Below are 20899 nucleotides of genomic sequence, written 5' to 3' on the forward strand. Positions count from 1 at the left end.
GGTGGGGTTTCCCAGCGAAGGGACCATCAGTGAAATTGCAACATTGCAAAAACACCGAAGTCCTCGAAACCCCACCTCTGGACCTCTGTGTTTTTGCAATGCTGCAATTTCACTGAGGCTCCCCTTGCTGGGAAACCCCACCTCTGGACTTCCGTTGCCAGCGAAGCACTTGTTTTTGCGCTGCTGGTATTCCCCTGCTGGTATTCCCCTGCAGCATCACAAAAACACGGAAGTCCAGAGGTGGGGTTTCCCATGGAGGGGAGCCTCAGGGGAATTGCAGCAGCACAAAAACGGGTGCTTCGCTGGCAACGGAAGTCCGGAGGTGGGGTTTCCCATGCAGGGGAGCCTCAGGGGAATCCCAGCAGTGCAAAAACGGGTGCTTCGCTGGCAACAGAAGTCCGGAGGCAGGGCATCCCAGCAACGGCAGTGTGTTTGTAAGGTGAAAATAGTTTGTAGGAACAGGCAAAAAAATCTTAAACCCCGGGTTTGTATCTCGAAAAGTTTGTATGACGAGGCGTTTGTAAGACGAGGTATCACTGTATCTCTTCTCCAAAAGGGGGAACCGTATTAACCAAGAAAGCACGAATGCGTTGCCTTGATCTCTATAGAGGGCAAAGTCCTTTATACGGAATATAAAGGCAATGGTTTTGTGAGCTTTTGGGAAAGCATCCTATTACAGGAGTGAAGTGTGGTTTTGTTGCAAACAAATCATGCCAGACTTAACTTAGCTCCTTTGATAGGGTTATTAGCTTTGGAGAGATCAAGGGAATGCTGCAGACATAATATATCTCAACAAAGCTTTTGACAGAATATCTCCTATTCTTAACAGAAAGGTAAATATAGATTAAAAGATATTATTGTTAGAGGGACTCACAATTGGCAGCAGGACTACTTCCAAAGCATTCATTAATGCCTCCACTTCAGCTCGGAGGAAAATATTGGGAGCAGTGAGCTGAAATGAAAAGGATGAAATTTCACAGCAAGGTTTAAAGTTCTGCATCTGAGAATAAAAACAGGTGAAAACATAGAATGGGGGACATGTAAAAGAGATGCGAGTGGTTGACCACAAGATAAACATCTGCTAGCAGTGTGCTGCAGATTTTAGAAGCAAGTGGTTTTCCCTACCTCCAATATGTGTGCTATTCTCCCTGAATTCAACTATGTTTGATGTGTATCCTATTTCTAGGTGAGCAGGGAAGGGGGAGAAACAAGAAAGGAAATGTCTATCTCAATTCAAGGCTGGCGCTAATAAACAAGTCTTTATTTCTTTCAAAAGAAGCTAACACAACGAAGTAAGAAAAAGTACAGGACCAGAACAAAGGGAACGCTCGTGGGATTCAGCAAAGGTATCATGACCTCCATACTGTATTTAAAAAAAAACAGATTGTGATGTGAAAAGGCAGAGATTCTCTCACAAAGCAGCTTTTGGAAACTTCAACCTCCCTTTCATCTACCTGGCCAACTGAGAAGAGAGACCTCCCTTTATCTTCCCTACTTTTCCTTAAGGAACGAACGGTGTGTATATGAATAGGCCATGCATGTATACATATGCCGCCGCCTTTGTATAATCTTGACAGTCTTTTGACACTGTATCTAAAATCCTGTATATTTTGTCACACTTAACAAATGCATCAAATCCCAATCATAGAAAATAATTGCCCCATTCTGGGGTTTTTGTCCAGTCTTCTCTTGGAATATTGCCAGCAGCTTGGGGCGCTATTGTTCAGAAAGGACATTAACAAATAAGAGTGAGTTTAGCCTGCAGAGAAGACAAAGTTGATAAAGGATCTATAATTAACTCATACGATGAATGGTCCATGTAGTTAAATCTGTCTAACCTATCAAAAAGAAAGATTGGGTGGGATATACAATAGAAACATAGAAGTCTGACGGCAGAAAAAGACCTCATGGTCCATCTAGTCTGCCCTTATAGTATTTTCTGTATTTTATCTTAGGATGGATATATGTTTATCCCAGGCATGTTTAAATTCAATTACTGTACTGTGGATTTACCAACCACGTCTGCTGGAAGTTTGTTCCAAGCATCGACTACTCTTTCAGTAAAATAATATTTTCTCATGTTGCTTTTGATCTTTCCCCCAACTAACTTCAGATTGTGTCCCCTTGTTCTTGTGTTCACTTTCCTATTAAAAACACTTCCCTCCTGGACCTCATTTAACCCTTTAACATATTTAAATGTTTCGATCATGTCCCCCCTTTTCCTTCTGTCCTCCAGACTATGCAGATTGAGTTCATTAAGTCTTTCCTGATACGTTTTATGCTTAAGACCTTCCACCATTCTTGTAGCCCGTCTTTGGACCCGTTCAATTTTGTCAATATCTTTTTGTAGGTGAGGTCTCCAGAACTGAACACAGTATTCCAAATGTGGTCTCACCAGCGCTCTATATAGCGGGATCATAATCTCCCTCTTCCTGTTTGTTATACCTCTAGCTACGCAGCCAAGCATCTTACTTGCTTTCCCTACCGCCAATAACTGTATTTCCAATACTTGAGGGGTTGTCCCAGAGAAGAGAGGATTGACTTATTTACCAAAGCACCAGAACGCAGGACAAGAAGTAATGAGTGGAAACTTGTTCCAACCTGTTCTGCCGGGCTCTCTGATAGGAGCCTCCCGAAAATTCAAGGGTACAAATTTCAGACACACACACGTTGGAAAATTCAAAGCAATGTTCTTTATCACCAAATTCAAAATAAACTAAGCACTTTTTTTGTATTGCAAAGAGCACTCTTCCCAAAACAACCGGGTAGTCTGTACAATTTCCCTTAAGCAGTCATTAAGTACTTAGCTAGCAGCTGTAAAGAAACTTCACACTCCTTCTTCTTCCAATGAAGTGAGACTCACACACACACGTTGCTCTGCTTTGGTTTCAAAGGCGCGAAAAAGCAACAAAGTCCAGCAACACAAGATTCCTGACGAACTCCGATCAGATATTCTTCCAAAACGGCCAAACCCACATGCTGTTATTTATAGCAGCAGCCATAATTGCTGGAGCCCCACCCAAACACAGGTGGCCTCCCTTATTTCCTGTAATATGTTCTTATTTGGTCTCTTCTACACATAATTCCGCACTTGCATGGGTCCAAAACGTCATCATCTGAATCAACGGAAGATAAGGGAGATTGACTGCCTGGGCTGTGTGCCAAGCCCTCCTCTGCTGAGTCACTCCCACCTCCTTCTTCGTCTGAGGAAACTAAACTCTGAACTGATTATGTCGGCAATAACATAGGCCTGTGACATGTTGAAGTTTCCCCTGCATCCACCTTCCCATTCCCTGGGACAGGAGCTGGGCCAGAGCCGACCACAACACAACCTAGAAGTAAATATTTTTTTTCTGACTCAACAATTAATTAATGAAATAGTTTGCCCCCAGAGTTAGAACTAAGGAGAAATTTTCTGACACTTAGAATAATTAATCCATGGAACAGCTTGCCTCCAGAAGTTGTGAATGCTCCAACAGTGGAAGTTTTTTTAGCAGATGTTGAATAACCATTCTAATCTATCTATCTATCTATCTATCTATCTATTTGTCAAATAAGTAATGATAAAAAGTAGACAATAGGACTGGGACGGTAGGCACAATGGTGCGCTTATGCACGCCCCTTACAGACCTCTTAGAAAGGGGGAGAGGTCAATTGTAGATAGTCTAAGGTTAAAGGTTTTGGGGTTAGGAGTAGAAACCACAGAATCAGGTAGTGCATTCCAGGCATTGATTACTCTGTTGCTGAAGTCGTATTTTTTGCAGTCAAGTTTGGAGCAGTTGACATTTAGTTTAAATCGATTTCGTGCTCGTGTGTTGTTGCGGTTGAAGGTGAAGTAGTCGTTAACAGGTAGGACATTTTGGTATATGATTTTATGAACTATAATTAAGTCAGAACGGAGACAACGGAGTTGTAAGTTGTCTAAACCAAGAATTTCAAGTCTGGCGGAGTAAGGTATTTTGTTGTGAGAAGAGGAATGAAGGGCTCTTCTTGTGAAATATTTCTGGACTCTCTCAATTGTGTTGATGTCAGATATGCAATGTGGGTTCCATACAGGCGAGCTGTATTCTAGGATTGGTCTGACAAATGTTTTGTAAGCTCTTGTTAGCAGTTCAAAATTACCAGAAAAGAAGCTGCGAAGGATTAGGTTAACAACTCTTAAAGCCTTTTTGGCAATGTTGTTGCAGTGGGCTCTAGGACTTAGGTCATTGGATATGAGTACTCCAAGGTCTTTGACAGATTGAGGGTTACCAATAAGTTCAATTCCTCCAAGTTTATATTTAGTATACAGTGATCCCTCGAGTTTCGCGATCTCGATCTTCGCGAAAACGCTATATCGCGATTTTTCAGCAATTGTTACCATCTCGATCTTCGCGAACACTATATCGCGATTTTCCCCACCCGATCAGGTCACTCTCTTCCTTCCTTTCTCATCTTTCTTTCTCTTTCTCTATGTTGCTTCTTCCTATCTCACACTCTCTTCCTCCCTCTCTCATCTCTTTCTTTCCTTCTCTCTCTTTCTCTCCCCCTCTTGCTCTCGAGCGGCCGCCTAGCAGCTGATCTGCTCGGCAGCGCAGCAGCAGCGAGGAGCCGAAGATCTTCGGCTCCTCGCTGGTGCTGCGCTGCCGAGCAGATCAGCTGCTAGGCGGCCGAAGGAACGTTCCCTGGGTCTTCCCCGCCGCCTCGGATCCTCGCTGATGCCCGCCCGCCGTTTGCCGCTCGCCCCGTTCGGCGGCCGCACGTCCCGTTCGCCCGCCGCTCGCCTCATTCGCCCGCCGCTCCCCTCGTTCGCCCCCCACTCCCCTCGTTCGCCCGCCGCTCCCCTCGTTCGCCCCCCCACTCCCCTCGTTCGCCCGCCGCTCGCCTCGTTCGCCCGCCGCTATCGAACTTGCTATCGAGCCTGCTAATGAAATCCAACCCGCAGCAGCCCTTTCCCTCTCCAGGCTGCGGGAGGGGTCCGGAGAACAATGCCTGGCGCCGCGCTCCCGGCTGGGCTTTTTTCCCCCATTTCCCCTCGGGTGGAATTTCAGACCCTCCGCCGGTTGGATTTCATTAGCAGGCTCGATAGCAAGTTCTTCCTCCCTTTAGAAAGCCCCGCAGCCTCCTCCGACCGGCGAGGCCGCCAGCGAGGACCCGCAAAGCCGCCGCCGCCGCAGCGAGGCCAAGCCGCCCGCTCCCACGGCACGGGCTCCCAACACAGCGCCGCTCAGCCCGCCCTCGGCGATGCCTCCGCGGATCTGCAAGCCCAGCCGAGCGACGCCTCTGGTCTGGGCGAAGGCAGTGGGCAGGCCCCGCCGCAGCAGTCCCCGCGGGCACCGCGCGCCAAGGGCCGGCCAGGCCGCCGGCCAACAAAGGGGCTCCCTCGCCTCCCTCGGGCAGGTTTACAAAGGCAGCGCGGCAACTTGGAGCCCGGCACGCCCCGCAGCCCTCGCCTCGCCCGCCCCCGCCTGGCCGGCGCTCCGGCTACCCCCGGCTGAGGAAGAACCGAGTAGCCCCCGCCCTCCCCCGCCCGGCTCCCTTCAGCCCCCCGGGGCCAAGCGGGCGGGGGGCGGGCGGGACTTCGCCTGTCTCCGCCGCCCGCATCGCCCCTCCGGCGGGCCGGCCTCCCCCGCCCGCCTCTGCTGCAGCCGCCGCCGCCTCCCCGACTGGCACAAAAGGGCCCCGCCCGCCCCGCCCCGAAGCTTACCTTGCGAGTTTTTGGCTGCGGGGGGAGAAGTAGGACTTTCCTAACTCCCTCCCCCCGGTCGCCGTTTGCTGCTCGCCCGTTCACCTGCCCGCCATCAGGACCGCCGCGCACTAACTTGATGACGGCCAAGCCGTCCCAGATCGTGGGGAGGGGAGCTCTTCTCCAGCCAGGGGACGGCGAGGCCCTCCCAATGCCCCGCGCTTGGAGCCGGAGTGAGGCCACTTCCGCCTCCGGATGAAGGAATCTCCTCAAACTCAAAGCCTGTATCCTGCCGCCCGGTTTACCCAGGACACGAGCGGCGAAGTGACTTGGAGGAATGGAAAGTCCAAACCGCCCGGTTTCAGTGGGGTTTCCCCGTTGCCCAGGGATTCCTTCGCCCGAACGGAGGTGGCTGTGGCTCACTTCGCCGCTCGTGTCCTGGGTAAACCGGGCGGCAGGATACAGGCTTTGAGTTTGAGGAGAGGCGACCGGGGGGAGGGAGTTAGGAAAGTCCTACTTCTCCCCCCGCAGCCAAAAACTCGCAAGGTAAGCTTCGGGGCGGGGCGGGCGGGGCCCTTTTGTGCCAGTCGGGGAGGCGGCGGCGGCTGCAGCAGAGGCGGGCGGGGGAGGCCGGCCCACCGGAGGGGCGATGCGGGCGGCGGAGACAGGCGAAGTCCCGCCCGCCCCCCTCCGGCGGGCCGGCCTCCCCCGCCCGCCTCTGCTGCAGCCGCCGCCGCCTCCCCGACTGGCACAAAAGGGCCCCGCCCGCCCCGCCCCGAAGCTTACCTTGCGAGTTTTTGGCTGCGGGGGGAGAAGTAGGACTTTCCTAACTCCCTCCCCCCGGTCGCCGTTTGCTGCTGCCCGACCAGAGGCGTCGCTCGGCTGGGCTTGCAGATCCGCGGAGGCATCGCCGAGGGCGGGCTGTGCGGCGCTGTGTTGGGAGCCCGTGCCGTGGGAGCGGGCGGCTTGGCCTCGCTGCGGCGGCGGCGGCTTTGCGGGTCCTCGCTGGCGGCCTCGCCGGGCGGAGGAGGCTGCGGGGCTTTCTAAAGGGAGGAAGAACTTGCTATCGAGCCTGCTAATGAAATCCAACCGGCGGAGGGTCTGAAATTCCACCCGAGGGGAAATGGGGGAAAAAAGCCCAGCCGGGAGCGCGGCGCCAGGCATTGTTCTCCGGACCCCTCCCGCAGCCTGGAGAGGGAAAGGGCCGCTGCGGGTTGGATTTCATTAGCAGGCTCGATAGCAAGTTCGATAGCGGCGGGCGAACGGGGCGAGCGGTGGGCGAACGGGACGAGCGGCAAACGGCGGGCGGGCATCAGCGAGGATCCGAGGCGGCGGGGAAGACCCAGGGAACGTTCCTTCAGCCGCCCAACAGCTGATCTGCTCGGTAGCGCGGCAGCAGCGAGGAGCCGAAGATGAGGTTTCCCCCGTTGCCCAGGCAAAGGGGAAACCCCATCTTCGGCTCCTCGCTGCTGCCGCGCTACCGAGCAGATCAGCTGTTGGGCGGCTGAAGGAACCTTCCCTTGGTCTTCCCCACCGCCCACACGCAAACTTCACCATCTGCGCATGTGCGGCCATGAAAAAATGGCCGCACATGCGCAGATGGTGTTTTTACTTCCGCACCGCTATATCGCGAAAAATCGAGTTTCGCGAGGGGTCTTGGAACGGAACCCTCGCGAAACTTGAGGGATCACTGTATTTGTCTGAAGTGGTGTAGGGTTTGTTCATTTGTTTGTTTATTGGATTTGTATGCCGCCCCTCTCCGTAGACTCGGGGCGGCTAACAACAATGATAAAAACAGCATGTAACAATCCAATCCAATTCTAAAATAACTAAAAAAGCCTTATTATAAAAACCAAACATACATACAGACATACCATGCGTAAATTGTAAAGGCCTAGGGGGAAAGAATATCTCAGTTCCCCCATGCCTGACGGCAGAGGTGGGTTTTAAGAAATTTACGAAAGGCGAGGAGGGTGGGGACAATTCTAATCTCTGGGGGGATTTGTTTCCAAAGTGCTGGGGCCGCCACAGAGAAGGCTCTTCCCCTGGGTCCCGCCAAACGACATTGTTTAGTTGACGGGACCCGGAGAAGGCCCACTCTGTGGGACCTGACTGGTCGCTGGGATTCGTGCAGCAGAAGGCGGTCCCTGAGATAATCTGGTCCGGTGCCATGAAGGGCTTTATAGGTCATAACCAACACTTTGAATTGTGACCGGAAACTGATCGGCAACCAATGCAGACTGCGGAGTGTTGGTGTAACATGGGCATATTTGGGGAAGCCCATGACCGCTCTCGCAGCTGCATTCTGCATTCTGTTTCCTGCCTAAGCATGGGGTTGGACTAGAAGACCTCCAAGGTCCCTTCCAACTCATTATTGTTGTTGTTGCTGTTGTTATTATTATTATTACTATTATTAATATAATAAGTGAAGAAGGAAGAGAGCAACCTACTCTGGGATTCTGCTTTATGCTGGAATTCCAGCTGAAGCTGACTAGAGCCTACAAAACCTATGCCAGACCCATTCTCGAATACAGCTCATCTGTCTGGAACCCATACCACATCTCAGACATCAACACTCTCGAAAACGTCCAAAGATATTTCACCAGAAGAGCCCTTCACTCCTCCACTCGAAACAGAATACCCTACGAAAATAGACTATCTATCCTGGGTCTTGAAAGCTTAGAACTGCGGTGCCTAAAACACGATTTAAGTATTGCCCACAAGATCATATGCTGCAACATCCTTCCGGTCAACGACTACTTCAGCTTCAACCGCAACAACACAAGAGCACACAACAGATTCAAACTTAATATTAACCGCTCCAAACTTGACTGTAAAAAATATGACTTTAACAATTGAGTTGTCGAAGCGTGGAACTCATTACCGGACTCGATAGTGTCAACTCCCAACCCCCAACACTTCTCCCTTAGACTCTCCACGATTGACCTCTCCAGGTTCCTAAGAGGCCAGTAAGGGGCGTATATAAGTGCACTGATGTGCCTATTGTCCCCTGTCCAATTGTCTTTCCTTATCTCATATATCATATATATTCTCTCCTTATCTATATCTATATCTATATATATTCTCTCCTTATCTCTTATATCATATATACTCTCTTCCTCCCATCTACTTCTCTTCTTTTTATTTTCTATCGTCATATATATTACTTAATGTCTATTCTCTTCCATATGTATTGTATATTGGACAAATAAATAAATAAAATAAATAAAATAAAAAAGTTCTGTGCAGATGCCGGTTGGCGCCTTTTAGCCTTCCTGAGTTTTTTCTTTTCTGGAGGGGAGGGGCATGTGAGGAAGAAGGGAAGATGTGAGGCTGGTTCAAATGTTCTTCTGTGCCTGCTTTTGAGTTTGTGTTGGCAAAGCCAGAGGAATGAATGCTGATTTAACTGGCAGTGGTTGTTCCGTGGCCAGGCATTATGAAAAGAGTTTCTGTCTCTTCGAGGTTCATGCCGAATGTTTTTTCTTCTTAATATACTGTTCAGTTCATTATTAGCTGAAAGAAACTCTTTTTTAAACTTTTTTTTAAAGAGCTCCTTTTCCCCCCACCTTCTCCCAGTTCTCCAAAAATATATATAAAAGTCCCTTCATAATTCTGGGAGCCGGGAAGTCCTGTGGACAGGAAGTGAGAAACCTGATGGCTGGTGTGATTTATACAGACATTCTTTTCTTCCCCAATGAGCTGGAACAGAGGGCCAATGTGTCAGTTTGCGGCTCGCTGGCTGCAAACTCCCATCTATTGTTGCCCCTTTTGTCCACTCCAGCAAGCAAGCAAGCCGTTTTGCTTTCAAAGTGATGGGAGGTGGTGTTCTTTGAGCAAGAGTCCTGAAGTCAGCTTTACACTATGGCCACCTTATTCTGGTCTCAAGTTCCTGAACAGGGGTCTCCAAACTCGGAAACTTTAGTTTAATGTTTCCAAATGTAAAATAATGCACTTGGAGAAAAGGAATCCTCAATCTGAGTATTGCATTGGCAGTTCTGTGTTAGCAAAATCTTCAGAAGAGAAGGATTTAGGGGTAGTAATTTCTGACAGTCTCAAAATGGGTGAGCAGTGTGGTCGGGCAGTAGGAAAAGCAAGTAGGATGCTTGGCTGCATAGCTAGAGGTATAACAAGCAGGAAGAGGGAGATTGTGATCCCCTTATATAGAGCGCTGGTGAGACCACATTTGGAATACTGTGTTCAGTTCTGGAGACCTCACCTACAAAAAGATATTGACAAAATTGAACGGGTCCAAAGACGGGCTACAAGAATGGTGGAAGGTCTTAAGCATAAAACGTATCAGGAAAGACTTAATGAACTCAATCTGTATAGTCTGGAGGACAGAAGGAAAAGGGGGGACATGATCGAAACATTTAAATATGTTAAAGGGTTAAATAAGGTTCAGGAGGGAAGTGTTTTTAATAGGAAAGTGAACACAAGAACAAGGGGACACAATCTGAAGTTAGTTGGGGGAAAGATCAAAAGCAACGTGAGGAAATATTATTTCACTGAAAGAGTAGTAGATCCTTGGAACAAACTTCCAGCAGACGTGGTTGGTAAATCCACAGTAACTGAATTTAAACATGCCTGGGATAAACATATCCATCCTAAGATAAAACACAGGAAATAGTATAAGGGCAGACTAGATGGACCATGAGGTCTTTTTCTGCCGTCAGTCTTCTATGTTTCTATGTTTCTTTAAGACTTGTGGACTTCATCTCCCAGAATTCCCTAGCCAGCACAAATTAGAGACCAATAAGAGCACACAGAATTGGCTCCTCCAGGTCCCGTCAACTAAGCAATGCAGGTTGGCTGTACCGCGAGGGCCTTCTTCGTTGCCACCCCGGCTCTATGGAATCAACTCCCCGATGTCCATACTGTTCCCACCCCACTGGCCTTCCATAAGGCCACGAAGACCTGGCTTTGCTGGTAGGCCTAGGGGGCCATAAACTAACCACCATCATGGCCAAATCGTATGAATGTTATGTATGCATGTTGTCGTAACTGTTCTATAATGGGTTTTTAATGAGGGTTTTCTTGTTTTTGATTTTATATTCAACTTCTTTTTTTATTGTTTTTGTATTTATACTGTTTATTGTAAGCCGCCCTGAGTCCTTCGGGATTGGGCGTCATAGAAGTCAAATTAAATGAATGAATGAATGAATTAATTAATGAATTAATTAATTAATGAATCTTCCCAAGGAAAACTGTTCTTTTGACCCACAAACAGTAATTGGCTGCTGCCCCCATAGGGAGTGGGAGGGAACGCAGGTGAGGTAGTAAGTTTATGCACTATTTATTGAACACTTAATAGTTTTTTATTGTCTTTCCTTCTCTAGTACCTTACTATGATCCTTAATTACCTTTAAAATAGGAAATAATTAAGTAGTATGTTATTACCTACAAATGTTTTAATCATTTTAATCATTATCTGGAATTTTTATAGCAATTAAAGCAAATTGAGCTACTTGCCTAATCTGTTATCATACTGAACCTTGTGGGTTCAGTACAAAACCTTAAGATGTTACTGTGCTCCTCAACAAATAATGCTGTCTATCATTTGTCCTTTTTGTGGCTATTCAAATAATGTGACTTAATCAACTGAAAAAGAGTCCAAGCACCTATTTGAAAACTTACCTTGGTCGGTAAGCCACTCCCACCCAGTCACATGGCTTTTAAGACACCCCGGTCACATGATTGTCAAGCCACTCCTACCTGGTCACATGGCCAGTAAGCCACTCCTACCCTGTCACATGACCATCCAGCCACACCTACAAAACAAGCTATGCCCACAGTGTGGCAGTTAAAATTTCGGCAGCCCATCGCTGCCCACAAAACAGTGGTGGGTGGGTGTGTTACTATTGCTGTCTTGACTTTCTTTGGCACAAACCTTTTCTGCTGATCTCACACACACATCTTCAAGAAATTCTTGTTCTTTACAGCAGTGTTTCCCAACCTTGGCAACTTGAAGATATTTGGACTTCAACTCCCAGAATTCCCCAGCCAGCATTCGCTGGCTGGGGAATTCTGGGAGTTGAAGTCCAAATATCTTCAAGTTGCCAAGGTTGGGAAACACTGCTTTAAAGGAATTACTCATCCCTGCCTTTCTGTCCTTGTCAGAGCTCTTTTCCCCCCTCTGCCTCAGCAATATTTAAAAGGAAATAAATGTCCTCAAATTCTTTCTTGTTAACCTTATTGAAAGAAAATATGACTCTCGATAGGGAAAAAAAATGATAGAGCACATTATTTGCCTACAGGGAATCCAGAATTCAGCTCTCCCCTTGGAATAAACGGGGCCAATGTGTCTGACAAAGACTTCTCTCCAAATCCTTGGCGAATCACTGAGGTTGGAAAAAATATGCGATAAACATTCATAGGCTCAAGTCCAGTAGGAAGTGAAGCAACCATACACTTGTGAATTAGTGTCCAGCACTCTTTGCTTGACTTATTGGCTAGTTTCTTCAGAAACGTTTTCTTAAAGGAGGCAGCTAAAAAGCCACAAAAACCTCTTCTTCCAGGCTTAGCCTGTATTCTGATCTCGTCTTTCTTGTTTTAAGTCTACAAAAATTGGGGAGTAAACAGTGTCACCTATGGTCACAAAAGTGTCCTTAAAATACTGCACTAACTCCCCTCTTGTCGAGTTTGTAAGATGACCAGTCATGACTTGGAAGCTAAGCTTCTTACTTCAGCAATTGGAAATTCCACCACCAAACATTATTTTTCCAACTAATCATCATTACAAGAACCCCTGCCAAATTTTTTACTGCCACAATGTGGGTGTGGCTTTTTGTGGGTGCGGCTTGGTCATGCGACCAGGTGGGAGTGGCTTGATGGTCAGGTGACCACAGGGTGGCTTAAACGTCATGTGACTGGGTGGGAGTGGCTTACCGACCAAGATAAGTTTTCAGATAGGTGCTTGGACTCTTTTTCAGCTGATTAAGTCACATTATTTGAATAGCCACAAAAAGGACAAATGATAGATGGCATTATTTGTTGAGGAGCACAATAACATTTTAAGGTTTTGTACTGAACCCACAAGGTTCAGCATGATAATGGATTAGGCAAGTAGCTCAATTTTCTTTAATTGCTATACAAGTTTAGTTCTAGATAATGATTAAAATGATTAAGGCATTTATGGGAGAAAACATACTATTTCATTATTTCCTATTTTAAAAATAATTAAGAATCATACTAAGCAGTGAAGGGCTGCAAAAAATTTTACTACCACACTGTGGGCATGGCTTATTTTGTGGGTGTGGCTTGGCAGCCATGTGACCAGATGGGAGTGGCTTGGTGGTCATGTGACCTGAGGTGACTTAAAGGTCATGCGACTGGTTTAAGATCTACCTGTATCACCAGGCATGGGGGAATTGAGATACCCACGAAGTATTTTTAAATATATATTTTTTTTGAAAAAACGTGGTATAGACTTTTTGCGAAGTTCGAACCTGTGAAAATCGAGGGAACATTGTACTCTCAAAAAAAAAAAAACCTTAAAGAAAGAAAAGGGCCAAAGACCAAGTTTTAATTTCCGAAGTCATTTCTCAAAGCCAGTCTTCTGAACATACAGAATATGCGTAACTCAGGCATGTTAAGTTCCGAAAGATTGCCTAGCAAAGAAAACTGCAATAATGGCAGCTCTGTGACTGCATCTTATTCAGAGATGAATGTAAACACAACAATCCTCCCACAGAGAGTACCTGAAAAAGAACTGAAAGCCAGTATCATGTTCCCTACTACCATGTAATCTCTGTTCTAAAATTAAAGAATGATCCAGAGACTCTGCATTAGTGGTGGCAGCTAACTGTTACTGATAATATTTAACAGCCTGCAGACAAGCAACATGGACCAGGAGTCACTGCTCACAGTCACTCATGCCCTCATCACCTCGAGGCTCGACTACTGTAATGCTCTCTACATGGGGCTACCTTTGAAAAGTGTTCGGAAACTTCAGATCGTGCAGAATGCAGCTGCGAGAGCAATCATGGGCTTTCCCAAATATGCTCATGTTACTCCAACACTCCGCAGTCTGCATTGGTTGCCGATCAGTTTCCGGTCACAATTCAAAGTGTTGGTCATTACCTATAAAGCCCTTCATGGCACCGGACCAGGGTATCTACGAGACCGCCTTCTGCCGCACGAATCCCAGCGACCGGTTAGGTCCCACAGAGTGGGCCTTCTCCGGGTCCTGTCAACAAAACAATGTCGCTTGGCGGGGCCCAGAGGAAAAACCTTCTCTTTGGTGGCCCCGACCCTCTGGAATCAACTCCCCCCAGAGATTAGAATTGCCCCCACCCTCCTTGCCTTTTGTAAGCTCCTGAAAACCCACCTCTGTCGTCAGGCATGGGGGAATTGAGACATTCTTTCCCCCTAAGCCTTTATAATTTATGCATAGTATGTTTGTTTCTATGGATGTTTAGTTTTTATAATAAGGGTTTTTTAGTTGTTTTTAGTATTGGATTTGCATGATGTTTTTTATTACTGTTGTTAGCCGCCCCGAGTCTACGGAGAGGGGTGGCATACAAATCCAATAAATAAATAAAATAAATAAATAAACATGTAGATTTCCACTCACCCTTTAGAAACAAGCTAGTTGGGTAAGCGAGCCTAAAATATTTCCAAGCTAGTTTAGTTCAAAACATTTGCACATGTTTGCAAAAAGAAAAACCCTTTCTCAGGAAACGGCAGTATATTTTAAGATCCACTTTGTTGGCAATTGGTCAGTTCCACAGCTTGGCACTCTTAGTTTTGCCCTGAGCTTCTGTATATGTAAATTGGGTTTTATTTTAACATCGCTGGGTCTGAGTGCTATGAAAGTGATGCCTCTGATGAGATGTCCTTTGCGGTGAATTAAGTATCTTGACGATGGCGTTGTCATCGTTTGCCCTTGGTTAATGTTTTGCAGCTTTGGTGCCTTAAGATGTATAGACTTCAACTTCCAGTGTGTTGAGATCTTTATTGCTTTTTCTCCTTAAGATAGAGAACCTTGGTAAAAGTGTATAACAGCGAAGAATAGTCGTTCAGGCCAGGGGTAGGTTCCAAATAGTTTTCCTACCAGTTCTGTGAGTGTGGATTATTTTGTGGGTGTGGCTTGGAGGTCAGGTGGGTGTGGCTTCAGATAAGTGTGTCTTGGTGATCAGGTGACCGGGTGGGTGTGGCCAGCTTGTAAAATGTGGTGACACTCACTTAACAACGCTCTTGCTTAGCAACCAAAATTTTGGGCTCAATTGTGGTCATCAGTCTTTCTTTCTTTCCTTCCTTCCTTCCTTCTTTCTTTCTTTCTCTTTCTTTCTCATTTATTTTTCTTTCTTTCCTCCCTTTTCTTTTTTATTCTTTTCCTCCCTTCCTTTCCTTTCACCTTTCCTTCTTTCCTTTCCTGTCCTGTTCTGTCTTTCTTTCTTGTCTCTCTCTCCCTTCCCCTTCCTTGCTTCCTTCCTTCCCATCCTGTTGGTGAACAAATTTATCCACTGGAGTTGCCCTTCTGCTTTCTGATGGGGTGGCACGGTGGTTACAGTGCAGCACTGCAGGTTACTTCAGCTAACTGATAGCTGTAGATCAGCAGTTCAAACCTCACCACTGGCTCAAGGTTGACTCAGCCTTCGATCCTTCCAAGGTGGGTAAAATGAGGACCCAGATTGTTGGGGGCAAAATGCTGAATCTATAAATCGCTTAGAGAGGGCTATAAAAGCACTACAAAGCAGTATGTATGTGTGTGTGTGTGTGTGTGTTTGTTTGTTTGTTTGTTTATTTGATTTGTATGCTGCTGTATATAAGTATATTATATATTTATTAGATTTGTATGCCAGTATATAAGTCTAAATGCTATTTCTATTTCCCCAGTTGCTTCCCCGATTACCTCCTGTTGGTGTTTTTGTTCAGTAACGTTTTGCTTTGCACAGGCACAAATAACTCACGTGGGGAGGAACTGTTGGGTTCTCTGTTGAAATTTAGCAGCACTGCTAAAAAGCAGGGAGATTCTCCTGTAGTGATTCAGTGTATTTCTCCTTGCCAGTCCCTTCCCTCCCTTTCCTGTTAGGAGGACCAATCGTTCTGATTTTTCAATGGAGATTTTTTTTTGTAGTGAAGGAATCAGGGAAGCAGGACAACTCCAGTGGATGAAGGGATGGGGTGGGGGTGTTTTCCAGCCCAAATCAGGGGTGGGTTCTAACTTACCTTCCGCGCTCCATGTGAAAAAAATACATTAACAACCCCCCCCCCAAAAAAAAAAATTGGTGACAGCATGCACAGTGCTGGAACTCGGCTTCTGTACATGTTCAGAAGGAATTTTTTTTAAAAAAAAATTTTAATTTAAAAAATGTTTTTAAAAGATGACAACGCCCATGGACCAGCACCAACTGATCTGGTTCGTTGATATCATTGTGATGTCACCCGTGGGCCACTACCAGTTTGGGTGAACCGGTCCAAACTGGGAGGAACCCACCCTGTTCATAGTGCTTTACAGCCCTCTCTATGCATAAGCGTAAGCTTAGAGTCTGCACATTATCCCCAACAATCAGGGTCCTCATTTTACCGACCTCAGAAGAATGGAAGGTTGAGCCAACCTTGAGCCGATGAGAATCGAACTGCTGGCACTCAGCCTGTAATAGTACATTCTATCCACTAGTGCAGCGATGGAGAACCTATGGCACGGATGCCACAGGTGGCACACGGAACCATATCTGCTGGCATGTGAGCCGTTGCCCTAGTTTAGCTCCAACATGTATGTGTGTGCCAGCCAGCTGATTTTTGGCTCACACAGAGGCTCTGGGAGGGCGTTTTTGGCTTCCGGAGAACCCCAGAAGGATGAGGGAGGGCATTTTTACCTTCCTCCGGCTCCAGGGAAGCCTTTGGAGCCTGGAGAGGACAAAACACGAGCCTACTGGGCCCACCAGAAGTTGGAAACAGACCAATTCCAGCCTCCAGAGGGCCTGGGGTGGCAGGGGAAGCTGTTTTGTCCTCCCCAGTATTGAATTGTGGCTGTGGGCACTTCCGCATGCGTGATAGTGCTCCCCCATACTCCTTCGGCACCCAAGGAAAAAAAGGTTCGCCATCACGGCACTAGTGTATCACAAGTGTATTAGTGGTTATTGAAATGGATGTCCATGTTGGTTGAGGCAGGCAGGAATTTGCGAGTCTGCGGAGAGGGGTCTGCGGAGAGGAGTGGCATACAAATATAATAATAATAATAATTTATGTATTTATTCATTTAGTCCAATACACAATGAAGGTTGAAGAGAATAAACCAATAGTAATATATATCAAAGAAAGGATAGAAGAAAAGATATAAGAATAAAATACGTCAATGAAGAATAGAGGAAAAGATACATGAATGATTCCATTGGGTGCCATTGTTGGGGATCAAGGGAAAGGGAGGGTTTTGCCTTCTCTTTCTCCTCAAGATCCCCATGGACAATTGGTGGGCCACTGTGTGACACAGAATTCTGGACTCGATGGTGTTCTGTCGGGCTCTCTGGTAGAATCCTCCCGAAAATTCACAGGTACAAATATCAGACACACACACGTTTGAAAATTCAAAACAATGTTCTTTATAATGAAAATTCACTTAAACTAAGCCCTCTTTTTGAATAGCAAAGAGCACTCATATCCAAACAAACTGGTAATTGGTACAAGTCCCTTATCAGTTCTGAGATACTTAGCTTGCAGCTGTGAGGCAATTCACAATCCTTCTTCTTTCACACAGTGAAACACACTTTGCTCTGCTTTAGTTTCAAAGTGGAGAAAAAGCAACACACCAAGGTCGAAGTCAGTAAAGCAGTCATGAAACACAACGATCAGATAATCCTCCACAATGGCCAAACCCACAGGTTGCTATTTATAGCAGCCTCACTAATTACCACAGCCCCACCCAATCACAGGTGGCCTCATTTTCTTTGATAATAATCTCTCAGTTGTTGCTGCCTATGCATCGCTCTCCACATGCGTGGCTGTATCATTAACTCTTGTTCTGAATCCAAGGAGGAGAGAGATAATTGATCTCCTTCTGAGCTGTCTGCCACACTCTCCTCCTCCCTGTCACTCATGTCTTCTTGGTCAGAGGAGCCTTCATCAGCAGATTTCACCGGGAGCAAAACAGGCTTGCGGCATGTGGATGTCTCCCCCACATCCACAGTCCTTGGGGCAGGAGCTGGGCCAGAGCTAACCACAACAGATGGGCTTTGCCCCGATTCAGCATGGCTCTCCTGATGTTCTTATGTTGGTTACACCACCATGGCTCTTAGATGATACTAAGTAGGGTTGTCTTACAGATCTAGGCTGCTTGACTTTTCTGCAGTGATTCTCTCCCTGTGGAATGACACCCCCAGAGAGATTCATACTATCCTACCCTTCTAACCTTTCATAAATTCCTCAAGGCCATATTCTTCTTCCAGACTCTGGTCTGCAATGGGAGGCAAGCCGCTTTGGTTGCTTATCGAATGCCATCCATTTGTTTCCAATTAGCCATTATCTCCCTCCTCTCTTGATATATTTTGTTTCCTTTGCATTTTTATCTGCAAGCCGCCCACAATCATTATGGCGACAGGCAGCCCTGAAGGTGAAACGGCAAATAGATAAATGAAGCCCATCTTTGCCTTTCCCGCAACCCACGGGACGTATGCGCAGACAGACCCAGTCCTTCCAAAAAAGCAAAAGCTACATTGTTATTACCTTCCCTATGCTTGGACAAAGTTCTGGCAGCTCACCAGAGCTTGGAACTTTGAACCTGAACGAGAGTAAACAAACTCCACGGTCAGCCTGCTCTCCATATCGTGGACATTTTCCAGAGGTGTAAGCGGGATTAGTGTTTTGCAGAAGAAGAAAAAATCAAGAGGCTTGTGGCACCTTAAAAGACGAAGAAATTTACTTTGGCAGAACTCTGTGGCCCAGGAAAGCATGGCCCATAAATAAATCTCATGTGGCTGTACTTAGCGCCCTTCTCCAGGAGCTTGCCGTCTTTATAGCTTGCTCTGCTGCTTTGCTCAAACTTTGGCAGAGGGGAGGTAAACATGGCAGGAAGTCAGATTCTTGCAAACCTAGGTCATATTGTCTACAAGCAATTACACCCACCTTCTTGCTCATTTGCAATTATCTTCCACATTGCGGAGGGGGAGAGAGGGGGCGAGCTTCTCCTGTCAGCGAAAAAGATCAAACACAGTACATCCAAATATTACTTACAGTATCTTGGAACGAGGGGTTCAACACGTGCCTATTTTGCACAGAATATAATGGGAGGCGTGTGTGTGTCCCCCATTTTTCACAAATTCTATTTTTTTTATGAAGCTTTCTTTCTTTTTATTACTTTTTTCTGATGGCATTGCCTGAACATCCCAAATTGTCACGCTTTCTTTAAAAACATGCAGGTGAAACTTGAAAAAATAGAACATCGTGCAAATATTCATTTGTTTCAGTAATGTAACTTAAAAGGAGGTGATTATGGGGGTGCGGCTCATGAAGACCCCAAATCCCCCATCTCAGAAAATTAGAATATTCATGATCAAGGTATCTCCCCTGCCAGGTAAGACTAACATACGCCCAACAATGGAAAAAAGAAGATACCCCGACAAATTTAACTATTATCAGTAAAATTATGGAATGCGCTGAACTATCCAAAATGACAATGGAAATACAAAACAAAACATAGAAACATAGAAGTCTGACGGCAGAAAAAGACCTCATTGTCCATCTAGTCTGCCCTTATACTATTTTCTGTATTTTATCTTAGGATAGATATATGTTTATCCCAGGCATGTTTAAATTCAGTTACTGTGGATTTATCTACCACGTCTGCTGGAAGTTTGTTCCAAGGATCTACTACTCTTTCAGTAAAATAATATTTTCTCATGTTGCTTTTGATCTTTCCCCCAACTAACTTCAGATTGTGTCCCCTTGTTCTTGTGTTCACTTTCCTATTAAAAACACTTCCCTCCTGGACCTTATTTAACCCTTTAATATATTTAAATGTTTCGATCATGTCCCCCCTTTTCCTTCTGTCCTCCAGACTATACAGATTGAGTTCATGAAGTCTTTCCTGATACGTTTTATGCTTAAGACCTTCCACCATTCTTGTAGCCCGTCTTTGGACCCGTTCAATTTTGTCAATATCTTTTTGTAGGTGAGGTCTCCAGAACTGAACACAGTATTCCAAGTGTGGTCTCACCAGCATTCTATATAGCGGGATCATAATCTCCCTCTTCCTGCTTGTTATACCTCTAGCTATGCAGCGAAGCATCCTACTTGCTTTCCCTACCGCCTGACTGCACTGTTCACCCATTTTGAGACTGTCAGAAATCACTACCCCTAAATCCTTTTCTTCTGAAGTATTTGCTAACACAGAACTGCCAATACAATACTCAGATTGAGGATTCCTTTTCCCCAAGTGCATTATTTTACATTTGGAAACATTAAACTGCAGTTTCCATTGCTTTGACCATTTATCTAGTAAAGCTAAATCATTTACCATATTACAGACGCCTCCAGGAATATCAACCCTATTGCACATTTTAGAGTCATCAGCAAATAGGCAAACCTTCCCTACCAAACCTGATTCGGAGTTCTACAAGGCCTGGGAGAAATGGTACAGATGGCTACGTAATCTTAAAAAAAATAAAACAGAAACCAACTAAAACTCCTTATCCTACACCAAAAGAAAAATATATACAATAAAAATACTGACTAAAATAAAAACACACGCTCTGTCTGAGTTTAATCCAACCGATATCTATCGACAACCTACTAACAACACAACTCACAAGTATCTTTAATACACAAACTTAATAAATATAATCAAAACTAAGTTGTCGAAATATATACGCCTGCTATCTAGCAGGTACTACCCCCCCCTCCCTTACCCCATTTAAAACTTCTACTATATCATCTATCTCTTAACACATATATTAAACCACTACTTTATCCTTAAATTAACATATTTTATAGATATAAGAATAAGTAATTATTAATATTGAATACAATGTAAATATCTATAGATAAATGCTTGAAATGAATATACAACAATTTATATATGTTATTATGTAAAAAGATCTCTTGTTTTGCACCCCTCTTATCCTTTTTGTATTCCCATTCCCCTTCCCCATTCTTAATAAATTAATAAAGTATATTTTTAAAAAAAAGAAGAAGAGAAAATTAGAATATTACATGCGATCAACACCGCAGCAGTGCCACAGGCTAGTAGCATCCATGCCACGCTGCATTTATTTATTTATTTATTTAGTTAGTTAGTTA

Source organism: Erythrolamprus reginae, chromosome 1 (assembly GCF_031021105.1).
Source record: "Erythrolamprus reginae isolate rEryReg1 chromosome 1, rEryReg1.hap1, whole genome shotgun sequence".
Lineage (NCBI taxonomy): Eukaryota > Metazoa > Chordata > Lepidosauria > Squamata > Dipsadidae > Erythrolamprus > Erythrolamprus reginae.